The sequence below is a fragment of the Crocuta crocuta genome, unplaced genomic scaffold (genome assembly GCF_008692635.1).
Source record: "Crocuta crocuta isolate KB4526 unplaced genomic scaffold, BGI_CrCroc_1.0 scaffold556, whole genome shotgun sequence".
In the NCBI taxonomy this organism is placed as follows: Eukaryota; Metazoa; Chordata; class Mammalia; order Carnivora; family Hyaenidae; genus Crocuta; species Crocuta crocuta.
The window spans coordinates 2,889,070-2,904,717 of NW_027527436.1; positions in this window are offsets into that span (position 1 = coordinate 2,889,070).

Below are 15,648 nucleotides of genomic sequence, written 5' to 3' on the forward strand. Positions count from 1 at the left end.
ACATTTATCTTTAGCTTATTGATTAAAGAAATAGGATACATTACAACCAAATTTTGGCATGTTTCTAAATATTTTCTGAGCATTGTAGATTATTTTTAATAGGAGATTTGTGAGCCAATATCAATAATCAACATTATATCTTCTAGAATCATTAAAAGATTTAGGGAGAAAAAAAATGTCATGTATGATAGTTGGACATCTAGAAGAAAACAACCAGAAAGGAGTCGAGTGACTATAAAAAACTGCCTGTTTCAGATTCTGTGTCTCCCTGTCTCTCTGACCCTCCCCTGCTCACGCTGGCTCTCTCTCTCTCAGAAATAAATAAAACATTTAGAAAAAACTGTCTTCTAAAAACAGACAAATTACTTAAAAGTACGTATAAGCCAATGTTTCTATAAACTTACTGCCTGTGCTCACATATACGGCCAGAAATACTTCCTCCTCTATGTTTCTATGGCATTTTGAAAATGCTTCTAAGATAGAACCTTATAGTGACCCTGAGCACAGTCTCCCCCATGGGTCTTGTGAGACAATAAGCACTAGAGAAGGCAATATAGCAGATCACCTGGGGACCAGGCCAGGGGAAAGGACGGTAGGCCAGGTCACAAGAGGATCAGACTCAGAAATCCAACAACCTTGACTTCTGACCTCTGCCCTACCGTTTACTCCCTGTGGATCTTGGAGCAAGTGCATTCACCTTTCTGTCCGGTTTTGGGGGGAGAATCAATTGAGAAATATAAGTGCCCAATAAATGGTGACTACAGATGGCATCATTGAAATAGTGCCTTATCTTTGGGCCATTGAACCTTGTAAATGACTCTGCTTTCCTCTTTGCTTTGAGTTCTGGGAAGCTTAGAGAACAGTTTTTCTGAATATTTCTAGTAACTAATTGCGTGAACCCAAATGGCACACTTTCTGTGTGCAATTTTGTCCCTTGCCTTTTTGTTATTCTACTGCCCTTATGTTTCTTTTCCTTCAACAGTTGAGCATCAGTTATCTGCTTCTAGTTCTGTAAAAATGTGTGTGTGCATGTGTGTGCGTATTATAGCAAATATTCTGTGGAATGGATGAGTAGAAGAATGGAAGAGAGTAAATGATTTTTTAAAAAAAATTCTGCCTGGTATAAATAAATAATTATGGTCACCCAATTATAGTTGTTTTGTGTTGAGTTCACATAGCAGATTGTGAACTCCAAACTCCAAACTCTTCAAACAGCATGTCTCTTTCCTTGCTCTCTTTACCTCTGTTTTCACGATTTATCCAATGATTGTTAAAGAAGAGTCTATTTTGTACTGTATTATGTGCTCGTTTGCTTCGACCAGTAAGGAATCTGCTCGATGTTTCAAAAACATAGGGAAAAAAAACCCTCATGAGTTTTATCTAAAAACTATGAATGCAGGTCATCTTTCCATTAAGGGTCACTCAGAGTTCTGTAAACCAGAACGCCTCAAGGTCCCATGGTAAACCAAGCCGGGATTACAACTCTATACCCCAACCATCCACTGATTTTTCCTTCCATATTTCAATGTATTAACTCTACATTTATGAATAAGGTAATAGATATTCTGATTTAAAGATACTAGTAAAGGGGCACCTGGATGACTCAGCCAGTTAAGCATCTGGCTCTTGATTTTGGCTCAGGTCATGATCTCACAGCTGAGAGATTGTGCTCTGTGTCGGGCTCTGGGCTGGGCATGGAGCCTGCTTGGGATTCTTTCTCTCCCTCTCTCTCTGTCTCTACCCCACATGCGCTCTCTCTCTTTTTCTTGTTCTCACTCATATATACATGAGTAAGTGCTGTGATATCCCCTCAGAGCTCTGTCAAATAAACTGTAGTATGGCTGAAAAGCAGGCCCAGCTATTCTCAGTGTATATATATATATATATATATATATATATATATATATACTGAATATACATATACATATATATAACAGTAAAGTCAGCTTTTAATCAGCAAATAAATTATGAAGAAAAATAGAGAACAGTTACACAGGATGAATACTCAGCCCTCATTTCATAAACAAGCTCAAAATTCAACTAATGCTTTTAATAGAATCCACATAGCAATCATTTGCCTCGGAAGGAGATAATAAATTAATGGTGTAAGCAGCAACCAGATTTATATATACATTAATGTCCTCATTTATGAAAACCAATTTGTGTGGTAAGGAAAAAAGAGACTGCAATGCCTTTCTCAATTTGTTCCCATGATCTCATTTACCTTATTAGTATATGTTATTATTTGTAAAATTAATTGATTTCTCTTTTGCTCCACACTTTTCTCTGATTTTCTAGAAGGGGCAACAGCAGCTTTCTCAGTCCTGAAAGGCACAGGGAGCCAGTAGTGACAGAAATGCTGACTAATGGCTTCTTGCCCGTAAGTGCTGTGATTTCCCCTCAAAGCTCTGTCAAGTGAACTGCAGAATGGCTGAAAAGCAGGCCCATCTATTCTCAGCAAAGATGGACAATTTGTGCTAAATTGTATCAAATTTGGGGCTCCAGACAAATGCCCACTTGGGAGTAAGCTTAACTCACCTGGTTTCCCTGAGTAACAGATAAATCCCAGTAGAGGAAACAGTTTTCAAATAAAGAAAAGGAAACTTGAAATTTTCTAATCTCTCAGGATGTGTGGATGCTCCCTTACCTCGACTCCTCCTTCCACTTCTTTTGGGAAAATAATCTTATGTTCTAACCTACGTGTGTTCACTTTTTCCCCACATTTGTGCCTGATTTTAACAGAATACATGTGCCAGTATTACTTTGAAAGTTAGAATAGGGGTCAAAGCATTCCCTTGGTATTAATAAGTAAAAATAAAGATGATCTTAACATAAGATAATAATGAAGGATCTTTCTGGAAAATATCACAAGACCCCATGGTATCTTAAATCTTCATTTAGCCAAGTTAAATGGCATAATCACATTAAATGAGGCATCAGTAGTGAGTGTTTGTGCATTAGGATAAGTGAAAATTTCAAACACTGAAACAAAATTACATTCAGTAACTCTAATACATGAAATTGCTTAAAGTGTTTCAATGAACAAATAAGAGCCCAAATATCCATCAACTGATGAGTGGATAAAGAAGTTGTGGTTTAGGGAGGGGCAAGATGGCGGAGAAGTAAGGAGCTCCGTACTTGCACTCGCGNTATCATGTTTTCACTCAAATGAGTGAGAAACTTTACAGAAGACCATGGGGAAAGGGAAGGTGAAAAATAAGAGTTTCAAACAGAGAGGGAGGCAAACCAGAAGAGATTCTTAAATACAGAGAAATGAGGGTTGATGGGGTGGGGGGCAGTAAGGGAGAGGGGTAAATAGGTGATGGGCATTGAGGAGGGCACTTGCTGAGATAAGCACTGGGTGTTGTATGTAAGTGATGAATCACAGTAATCTACCCCCCCAAAACCAAATACACATTGTGTACACTGTATGTTAACTAACTTGATAATAAATTACATTAAAAAAAAAACAAAAACAACTAGGTAGTCTCAATTCTTTCTGGTCCTCTCTTACTCTGTCTATTGTTTTGAGTCTCCTGACTCTCAGTGTCCTTTTTACCTCCTCTTCAGACTCTCTTAATGATCCTCAAAATTCCACCCTCACATTTTTTGTGTTTTAAAATATTCTCTATAGTCTAATGACTACCTCTGCTGCACCTTTACCTTTTACAGGTGAGTTTCATACCTGTGTGTCTAAGAACCCACAGGAGATTTCTATCTAAACCTGTGCAGCTCTCTCAAGGGCCACCAGTCTGCACGAATTGCTCAGTCAGCCACCCTCAATGTTCTACCCCCAACATCCAATGGGTCAACAATATCTATGAATTCTGCTTTATATCTAGCTCTTTCTCTCAGTACTATTTTACTGTAGACAAAAGTCCCCTTGGAAACCAATTGGTAAATAACTCCTTTCTACTTCAGGTGATCTCCTTAACCAAGCCTCTCTGTCTTCCAGCCCACAAGCCCTTCCATCTGATGTCACCGTTCTGCTTAAAAGATTTCAATGACCTCTCCCTGTTGATAAGAGAAGATGAATGGCCTCATCACAATATTCATTCCTCCGTCTGTCTATGCATTCATCTAAATAGATGAATATTCTATTTCATATTCATTCATCCCTTCCTAAAAACCAGTCACTGTACTGAACATGCAACGGGGAGTAGAACACAAGACTATGCATTCTCTAAACAATGACCCCTAATCTACCTTCTAGCCTCATCCCCCTCCTCTCTCCCTATTATATTTGTACCCTATACTTCATTCATACCAAATTTCTCAGAGTTTCCTGAATAAGCTCTGGTCTTTCCACCTCCATGTCTTTCACACATCCAAGGCTCTCCATTAAAATGAACTTCTCCTTTGTTTTCCTCTGAATTGCAAGTTCCCAATTATAGTTGAAGATCAAAGTCAAGTGTCACCTCCTCTTAGAAATACTCCCAGGCTATCCTAGAGAGGATGAGCTACTCATTTAGAACTATCAGTAGGGTTTTATTCCTAACATCGCCACCCTTCAATTAAATAAACTTTATTCAACATCTAAAACATAGCCAGTAGCTAAGTGCTGTATGATTGACTGCTGTTTTCTATTTTTCATTTCTCAGCACCTCAAATAATGCCTTTCAAGCATTAAATGTTTGTTGTGTAAAATTTTTTTTTCTAGTTCCACTTCATAAATGTAAAAAGCAAACTAATTTGGTAAAAAGAAATTATTTAATTCTAGTGGTGGAGGCAAGACAAATGAATTTAAAATAAACCCTACTCCCAGCTTTTCTGGATAAAAGGAAAAAAATTGCCTTTTGACAATTTTAACTATTGTTATTATTTTCATGACTGAATTTGAAGGTAAATGAATGACCTAAATGAAAAATCTGATGTAGGTGAACATATTGATTGGCTTCAGAACGTGAAGACAAGGTGTTTTTCTCACATGGGCAGCTTTGAGATGTTCAAGGAAAAGCATGTGCTTCCATATAATTTACTCTCAAAAGTTAAGGATTTTGCGAGCACTTCTCTAATTACACTTTAAGATATAAATATGCAAAATGACCTCCTTTGACCATACCAGCAGTAGCTGTCTTATTCTCAACCTGCCACTTCTTTAAAGAACATTAGTTTTGACCAATGGCTACAATTCACATAGTTGAAAATAAATGTTCCCATGGTCCCCTGGTGTAACTCAGGAAATTGACAGGCTATAGTATATTCTCCTATCCAATTTCTCCTTTGCTTCCCACACCCACCCCATCCCTTTCCAAGTCACCAATGTAAAAACTAACTGATAACGTTCTGTATTCTTCACCAGTAGCTGGTCTATTATGATCTAAAACTGGGCTTCTCCTTGCTGCCGGGGGGAAATCCCATGAGCACCTATTGCTACATCATTCAAAGACCAGCAGCCAGGGATTGTGAAACAGAGGAGTGGAGGAGCAGGAGGAGGCTCCCATGGGGCATTTGTTTCTTGCAGATCCATAAAGCCAAAGTCTTCCTGGCTGCTTTTTATACATGGGTTCATTCTTTGTTAAAAAGATATGGCGTAAGGCTTAGTGGGTATACAAGAACCCAAGGCTGTTGGATTGTATAGAAAGGGGGGAAGGTATTTTGTCAGCTTTTGAGATTTTTTTTTTTAAAATGTGACCAGACATTCATATACGCATAGAGACTCTCATTTAAATCAGCAACATGCAAATTGCATATTCATCTGCTATACATAGGGCAAACACTGTTGATAGAGATAGGACTATGCATTACAGGCACAATTCTGGTGAAAGGAAATCTTTGTTTTAAAAAAAAGTACTGGAGGTGAAAAGAAACAAGTGTTATAAAACCAAATACAATTTGGGATGAGGACTCCTGAGATGTGGTTCTTATTTCTGGTTGCCGACTACAAAAACCAATCAAATTTCTCATAATTGTTTCAAAAACATCAATACAAACTCCACCATAAGATACAACTATTTGCAAATGTTTGTTTGCTGCATTGGTGCAGTGTTCCTAACAAAAACCTTTTAGTTGATTATGAGTGAGTCATATTCCCAAGCTGGCTTATTTTTAACAAAGAATTCCAATGTAGTTAGGGCTATTTTTGTGGATGAATGTGCTGGATGTCATTCCAGACTCTTTGTGTCAAACTCATCAGCATCACGTTCTATACCTATAATGTTTGGTGTTGAAATAAAATAATGAAGTATCTTTATTTATATATATTTTATATTTCTTATATAATAAAAGAAGCTATTTTCATCAGATACTTTTATTTAGTCAGTGATTATCTCTTTAACATGCCAGGAAGCATCAAATTTATACTTAATTATAATACTCTAAAGTAATGGTGAATCTGCCTGCATATTCCCACCCCCATACCTACTTCTGAGTCACAGGGAAGAGTCGTGGAATGATTCAGCTTCAGCTTGATCCCAGGTACATAAGATGACTCTCTTTTCTTCTATTTTTATAACACATGGAGTTTTGGGAAACTGTGGCACATCTCTCATTCTACCTTCACTGGACTCTCAGTCTTTTTTTGTCAGTGCCCAATAATCCCCTTCTAAGAGAGGCTACAGACTCCATGAAAGTGAACATTGTTATCTGCTTTGTCTACTGCTACATGGATCCCCCTCCCTGGGGTCCATTGTCAGAAATGAGGATGGTACAAAGAATTACATGGACACATCTATGTTTGAATAATAAGCTAAAAATAAACAATAAGTAAATTGCTTAGATATCTCAGTCTTCATTTATATATTCATATTTGCTAAAATGTGCATAGCTAAGTAAATGTTGGAATTAAACATCCAATTGACAACAAAGCAAATGTAAGAAATCGAACTTAAATTTAAATAGAAGAACAGTGGTGCTCCTGGGTGGCTCAGTCGGTTGAGCGTCCAACTTTGGCTCAGGTCGTGATCTCATGGTTTGTGGGTTCGAGCCCAGTGTCAGGCTCTGTGCTGACAGCTAGCTCAGAGTCTGGAGCCTGTTTCGGATTCTGTATCTCCCTCTCTCTCTGACCCTCCCCTGTTCATGCTCTCTCTCTCTCCCTCTCTCTCTCTCTCTCTCAGAAATAAATAAAAAACACTAAAAAAATTTTTTTAAAAATAAATAGAAGAACAGAATATAGTCTAAGTTCACACAGAGAGAGAGAGATCTAGTGGCCTGCAACATTCAGTCAGTGTAATGGAAGGACCTCTTTGGGCCAGAAAATTCGAACTGTGACCATTCCTTCTCCAGCAACAAAAACTTTCTCGCATTTGTCTTTAAAAGGAACAGGAGGAAATGAAGAGAAGGTGGATAGTTGCTTCACTGCCAATTGCACCGACTTGATTTGGAAAATACAAGTAAACATATGCGGTGACATGACACAAACAGGATACACACCTCCTATCCAGTCCCATATTCTGTCTACCTTGACCCTTTCTCATTTCAGGAGCTTCCAAAGCTAGGGAAATACATACACTGGGATCACTGGACAAAACCATCATCATCTTGATTTTCACTTCAAAATGCTAAGTCCAGGTGTAAATACCTTTCCTATAAGGAATGGTGTGTAAGAATGTGCAATCCTATGGAACCAGTTTTGTGTTGTTCTTCTCCTGTATTCAACCCCCCTTTCTCACTCCAAGTTGGCAAAAGAGGGAGCAGAGTTAACGAGGGCACAGAACACCTGGTGAGGTTTGACTACCCAAGTGTGGGAAAGCCTCATAGGAAGCCCAAGGAAATAAATGAGATCCTTCACCAGAATGCAAAAGCAGCAATATTAGTCAGGAGCGACAAGCAGGGCAGGTGCAGCAGAGAAGACAGGGGACAATATTCCTTTCAATCCCCCTAGCTCTACCCCACAACTCTCCAGAAGCACAGAGAACACAAGATAATTCCCCCAGACTTCCCATGTCCCCAAAATAATTGTGCAGATGCTGAGATTTGGTCAACATAAAGAAAGAAGGTCTTGCCATAGGGACAAAGAAGCTACTACACTCGTGACTGAAGATCTGACACCGTGCAGGACTGTGGCCATTTCAGCCAATGGGGTCATGGCCAGACCCTTCTCCACGCCACCATGATGCTATGGGAGCCCCGGGAATTAAATGGTACTCATGGGGGTAGAATAAAGAAGGAAAAGCTTTAATTAACGGAACTAAAATCAGGAATGACTGAGAAAATCCAGAACTGGCTAAACCCTGTTCAGCCATCAGGTGGAACGAGGACTCAATAAAGCGATGTGCGGTGTGATGGACAAAGTTCCACAGCACAGCTAGGAAGCACTCACATCGATTAGCATATATTGTAACTCCTTTTGGCAAGCTGCATGCTGAGGATGACAAGCATAAGTGTAACTAAACAATCTTTAAGGTGTCATGAATACCTGAGAAGAGATAAATACAAGTTTAATGCATTTCACCTAAATTGAAGGCAGCTAAAATAAAGGAGGCTGCAAAATACACTGTAGACACAGATGTGACCAATAATTTCCTTGAAAATATAGTTTAAAATCATTATTAATATTTTATATCAAATGAAAATATTATATTACTATTTAAATTTCACTGTTCCTAACAACACCGTCACCAGGCAGGAAAATGAGATGTTGACCTACAGTATTAGGACATGTATTTTAAATTTCTGCACACTGAGTCATTCCTTTACTTTACCAGAAATATTTACTCAGGAGCTGGGTCAATGATTAAGGAGTACACGAAGATTAGAAAAAGTCTAACCTTCTGATCCATAAGAAAATACGTATTTATAGAATTTTGATGTAATTAGTATCATTATTTTCATTATTTTCTGTTATTTAGGATGAAGTATTGTATGTGGTTATGAAAATGCACTCTGAAGTCAAATTCTAGTTCATTCACTGGCTAGCTATGAGACTCTGCAGCGAGTTGCTTAACCTCCAAGTTTACCAATCTGTAAAATGGAGATATTCACTGTATCCCCTTCTCAGGAATGTTAAGAGAATTGAAAGAGGTATGATATAATGAAGCACTTGGAACAGAGTCTGACACATAGTAGGTGCTGTTAAGGTGTTTGTATTTACATATATTGCCACTGGTAGTATGTTTGGTGACATCTAAACAATATGGTATTTTATAACTTAAAAATCGTATCTATGCACACTTACCTTTTTTAATCTTCATCAGAGCCACCGAGAAGGAGATGACATTGACCACCATTGTTAAGAAAGAGTACTGAGGTTTGAAGAGATTAAGTAACATCTCTAGTGAATGAAAGAATGGGATTGGAACCCCAGGCTCCTGAATTCAGATTCAGAGCTGTTGCCACAAGATTTGTATTCAAAAGCTTCACTTGACATGATAGGGAAACATAAATAAAGGTAAGTGGAGCTAATACTAGTTTATCCAGAGACATCGTCTATGTAGAGACTGTAAATCAATGCTGACACTGGCATCAGAATAGGGAATGAACAGGGTACACAGGAAGAAGTGGTCACAGGTCAGGATGGAAGAGATCCATCCAAACCTGCAGAGTCACTGAAGGAGGACCCACTGTACAAGAGGTACATGGTGCACAAAGCAACCCCCTACTGTGGACTGAAAGGCTAAACAGAGAGATACCTTGGTAGTCTTGGCGTGGAAGATCTCTCTAATCATTTTAACCAAAGTTGGATAAAATTTACAATGACCTTATGTTTCAGCTATTAATAGGACCTTACCAGACACCTCAACAAAGAAGATATACAGGTAAATAAGCATATAAAAAGGTGCCCCACATCATACATCATCAGGGAAATGCACCTTCAAACAACGAGAGAGGCACCTGGGTGGCTCAGTTAGTTAAGTGTCTGACTTTGGCTTAGGTCGTGATCTCACGAGTTTGAGTCCTACATCAGACTCTGTACTGAAGGCTCAGAGCCTGGAGTCTGCTTCCAATTCTGTGTCTCCCTTTCTCTCTGCCCCTCCCCCAGCTTACATTCTGTGTGACTGTATCTCTCTCTTAAAAATAAACAAAAAAATTGTAACAACAACAACGAGGTACCATTACACACCTATTAGAACGGCCAAAATCCAGAACACTGACAATACCAAATGCTAGTGGGGATGTGGAACAACGGGAACTCTCATCCCTTGCTGGTGAGAATGCAAAGTGGTTTGGCCACCTTGGAAGATGAGTGGTTTCTTAAAAACAAAATGATGCTTGCCATATGACTCAGAAATTGTGTCCTTGGTTATTTACCCAAATGAACTGAAAGCCTAACGTCTGCACAAAAATTTGCATACAGAGGTTATTGCAACTCTATGCAGAGTTGCCAAAGGTGGAAGAGACCGAGATTTTCTTCAGTAGGTGAACAGACAAATAAATTGTGAGCCACCCAGACAATGGGATATTATTCGGTGCTAAAAAGAAATGAGCTTCTAAGTCATGAAAAGACACGGAGGATTGTAAATGCATATTATTAAGTGAAAGAAGGCAATCTGAAAGACCACCTACTGCCAACTACGTGACATTTTGGAAAAGACAAAACTTTGGCGACAACAAAAAGATGAGGGCTTGCCAGTGTTGGTGGGGATTAGGGGAAGCAACACGAATAAGCAGAGCAGAGAGGATTTTCAGGGCAGTGAAAATACTGTGTTTACTATTACAATGGTGGATACATGCCATTATACATCTGTCCACACCCATAGAACATACAACATCAAAAGTGAACCATCGTGTAAACACATGAACTTTGGCTCAATCTAATGTGTCAATGCAGGTTCATCCTTGGTAGACAAACAGACAAACAAAACAAACATCATTCTGGTAAGTTAGATGGATAACAGGGAGGTTATGGATGTGTAGTGTCAGAGAGCATACGGGAAATCCCTATATATGTTATTCCTCTCAATTTTGATGTAAACCGAAAACTACTCTAAAAAATCAAGTTTTGAAAAAAAACTATACGAAAAGAGTTAATAACAGTACTTTGAATGATGTCCTGAGAAATGTCCAAGGTTAAAAATGTGTCAGTTCAAAGAAATATGGAGGCCAATATTTGCAAAGATTATGCTGGGAGGTAATGGAAATAATCCGCACAATTAGATAATACAGCCTTTCCATATTAACATAAATGATATTTAAAAATTGAAACATTAAGCCATAGTAAGCATAAGCTCCAATATTAATGGGGCACATAAACAGAAAAAAATGGTTTTGTGCTATTTAATCTCAAAAATGGTTTAATGACCGTTATCTGATTATGAAAACAGCACAAGCAACTGTATTAGATAAATAGGACATTAAAAATACGGCTAACTGTTAAGCAGCTTGAAAATATCCAAATGAATGTATTTTTAAATCAAACTTAATAGTCACCGAAGGAATATTAAAGAGATGTCCTGGATATGGCTATGACATTGGCAAACATGAACACGTACAAAGAAAGTTAAAGAAGAGCACAGAATGACATCTAGGAAAACAAATCACAGAGTGAAGTTAAGAATTTGGTTAATTTAGTTAAGTCTTGGGTTTCTGCTGCTTCAGATACATCAATCCTCAGACTAATAAAAATGTTGAACAGTGCAGTACGCTTTTAAAGCATAATTACAACATCCTAATACTACACACATTCGGTTAGTTTTACGTTAGGAGTCAGCACTTCCACGGGACCGGAGCGGGCTTACGAAACTTTTTGTAACACACCATACTTGAAGCTACCAGCCTTCTTACCTACCACTCAACCTGTCTGTGAGTGTCATGATCATTAATGAATGAGCATTGTTTGTCCTTCAATATTTGAGTGTTGGTGGGTAAGGTTTGGGACGATCCTGGCTACCCCTCTTATGTGCTCATTCATCTGTCCTTCTCTCTTCTTGAAGTGTTAGTATAATGGAGAAGGATTTCACCCTGGAAGCAGATTACTAGGTATGGGATCTTCCTAAGCCTCAACACCCCAATTTGTAAGCTGGAGCTGATAATATTACCTCATGGGTGTTCGTATAAAAAAGGTAATTGTGTGCCTGATGGAACCAAGAAGCTTAAAAAATGGTAATTGTTGTTCTACACCTCATACTACACTTTAGTTCCTAAAGTTTGCTAACTGGCTGCAGTCCCATGGTTCAACCCCATGCTGGTGACTCTCTGTGAACCTCCCAATGTGAACCATGGTTCTTTACATTGTTCTTCTGGTACTATAACAGTGCATCTGAAATATGTATGTTAGATTAATTGCAGTTAGAAATATGAGAGAGAAATATGTCACAGATAGTCCCAAAGAACCAAGTAATCACCTCAAAACATTTGTTTCCATCCCAAGCGTAAAAGCAGAATCACCAGACAATCTCAGTGCCATAACACTGATACCCAAGAGCCGGAAGGGAAGTCTGACTCAAGTTAGTCGGTGGGAGCCTGTATTGGCCACTGCATTTTTAGGTTTTACACATTTGGTTTCACTCTGAAGGTGGATATCACTGGAATATGATTGCTGGGGCTTAAAAGTGATCTAGAATCAGAAAGGGCAAAACTTTCTACCTGTCGTTTAATGACGTGATACTTATATTTTCCCCTCACCACTTACCTCACCAAAACTCAACAGTCTCTTCTCTCCTCATTTATCATGGTCTAACCTTTTGAACTTTAATTTGGAGGAACAGACCAAAATAACCTCAGTTAATAAAACCTTGTTGGCTTGTTTTGTTTTGTTTTTCTCCAGGGAGCTGAATGCTTTCATGTGTGTTCCCAAAGGAGATAGCTATCCTTATGAATTCATTTTCCAACTAGAAAATAGAAATGGAATCTAGAAGATTGAGAAAGGCAGGGAGATCATCTAACGTGGAATCCGGTTGCTAACACTTAGGTCTGCCATCACTTCTCTGAGTTCTGGAAACTTCTCCAGTCTTTCCTATAGGAACTCTAGTTGCACTGTCAGCCACATCCAGAAAAGCCAGCAATGGTTCATGGGATTTCTCTTCCTTTTCATTAGGAACTCCCTAATACCTAATCATCCCCATGACTGGCCTCGGATACAATGTGATTGAGCATTTACTATTTTGCAGGTGCAATACTGAAACAAAGAGAATAGGACCGAATGGAGAAGGCTGTGAGGCGCCAGCCGATGAATTCTACCATCTGCATCTTTCTACAATTACCCCGTGAAATTATATATGATAAATGCAGCAACCTATGCTTCCCAACTGTGAATTTTTTGAATTCAGTTTTTATTCTTCTAATCTGTCTCTGGAACCATTTCATAATGTGATATATATGTGTTTCTTTCATTCTTATTCAAATTCTTTTTAGAACCCAGCAGTTTACATAGAAAAAAAAATTTTTTTTCAATCAACATTATTCCATTCAATACCCTTAGTAAAACGGGAGAGTTACCAGACTGTTAAGCAAACGATAGTTGGGCATGATGTTCAAAAAGATAGAAATGACACATTCAGACAGGGCGGTTAGAAGCTTTCTTTCTTAATTGATAATTAGAGATACAGTGCATCAAATGGGCATATGATAAATATCAGTGCTCGCTTGACCTACCAAATATATTTGTTTGGAAAAATATAAATGACAAATTGACCTTCAGATTAATAGCTACCGTATTGGGAAAGTACAAATCACTTTTAACAGCCACATTACTTTAGTAAAGAGAAGCTTGCTAACTGCTCTTTAATTAAGTACACTAATGACCTTAAGGGGATTAGTAGTCTTGTCTGATAATCAATAAGCATGGCAAGATTGCCGCCTCATAAACTGGGGTGGGAGAAGCAAATTAATCTGCAAAGATTAGTTCCCCCTAGTTTTTTCCTTATAGTTTGATTCTTTCCAACCCTTAGGAAACTCATAATCCCAGGCAAAAAGAACATACCAATAATCTATTTGTTCCGAAGATGTCTCTCTATTCTAGCAAACATGGTTTAAAAACAGTGCCAAGAATCCAAGTGACAATTTAGAGGCCTTTTTCTACAAATCATTGCTTGAATAATGCTCAAATAAAATTCTCTGCTGCCCTGTTTAATAAGTGATTGACTAATGGATTAGAACTAACTATGTCACGATGGGATTCAGTTTCTTCATTTGTAAAATGAAGGAGGAGGCCTCTAAGGTCCTTTCCAGTTTCTACATTATATTTTGAACCGATAATAATGGATTTATTTTGTGAATTATGCATTTTTTAGTAGCCTGTCATGCAATAGACTCTGAACTTCTGGGCTAACTCTCATTTCCTTTGCTCCTACACACTCAGCAAGAACAAGCATAATGGTGGAAGAAAGATCATGTGTACTGCATTATCAAGGTAAAACACAACAAATAAATTAAAAGTCTGTGCAGTATATGATGCTGTATGGCACAGTGGAGACAGGAGGAGATGGGAGATAAGGTGGCATCTGGGAATAAGAGCTTTGGAGCCACAACTTTTCTGTTCAACCTACCTTTAAGATGCATGACCTTAGACAAACCGTTCTTCTCTTCTCAACCTTAGTAGCGGTGTCTGAGAGGATTAGCATGCAGATCATCAGATTTATGGTGAGTAACTGTCCTATGTACATATCATGCTATTTTCCATAGCAGATGCTTAGTGAATGGCAGTTCCCATCCCATCCCAGTCTCAGACGTTTCTGGGTATCAGATAGAAATCACATGCAAGTTTACATACGTATGTAGTCTATATACAATATAAGTATATATGATATACACATTCCACACTTTTATGTGAGTACCCATCAAACCCCCTTTAAAAACAGGACTTTGCCTTTTTATCCATTGTTTTCAGCTCTCAGTTTAGTACCTGGCACACACACATATCAATCAAACTACTAAGTACATTTATAGTAGCTTATCGAGAGCATTTTATTTATTTATTTTAAGCTTTCAATGCTGTATTGAGGCTACCTAGACAATCAGCCTATTCACTGAAACGAGTATATCGGATATGACTTTTCCTTAAATATGTCAGTATTACCAGTTCTGTGCTCATTAGTTTACTTATGCAATAATTAAGCCTATGTCCCAGGGGTTGTGTGAAGTAGTGTTAAACATGAAATGATCGTGAAAACATTACATAGCTAGTTAACATGTGTATCCATATTAGATAGGCTTTTTCTTAATGTCTTTTAATAGCCACATTTAAGTCATCTATTATTGTAAATGTACGTCAATTATTATGCAAGAAATACTGTAAGACTCTGACTTGGTGGCTGAAAGGTCAATAAAAACCACCTTGTCTGCATGAGATAACCCCCTATTTACTAGAAATATTAAAGTAATGTAATAAGAGCCAAATCTGCAGAATCACCTCAGAGGCTTCAAAAACTAAAAAAAAAAAAAAACAAAAGCAAAACCAAACCACTGAACTTCTAGCAACATTGCTGATATTTCAGAGACCTTTTATTAGGAATTGGTTATGTAACTTCTTAAGTAACCCTTCTGTAAGAGGAAAATGAAAACAGTTCTTTAGAACAAAATCTCTGAGCAAGGGAAAGAATCAATCCTCCTTTTCTGGGTATAAAAACCGTTCACATTCATCATGTTCTAAGAGTGAAAAATCCATATAGTTCATGGTAATGAAGCTCACTCTGAAATTATGTGAGATACCTGATTTCTCCCAAACATTGTTGTCCATGTTTTTAGATCCTGTTGCAATCCATATTTTTTCCAGTTGTGCAAAAGCAGGGAAAAAGTTCAGCTCACCTCCAGCACTGGTATCACCTGTGAATG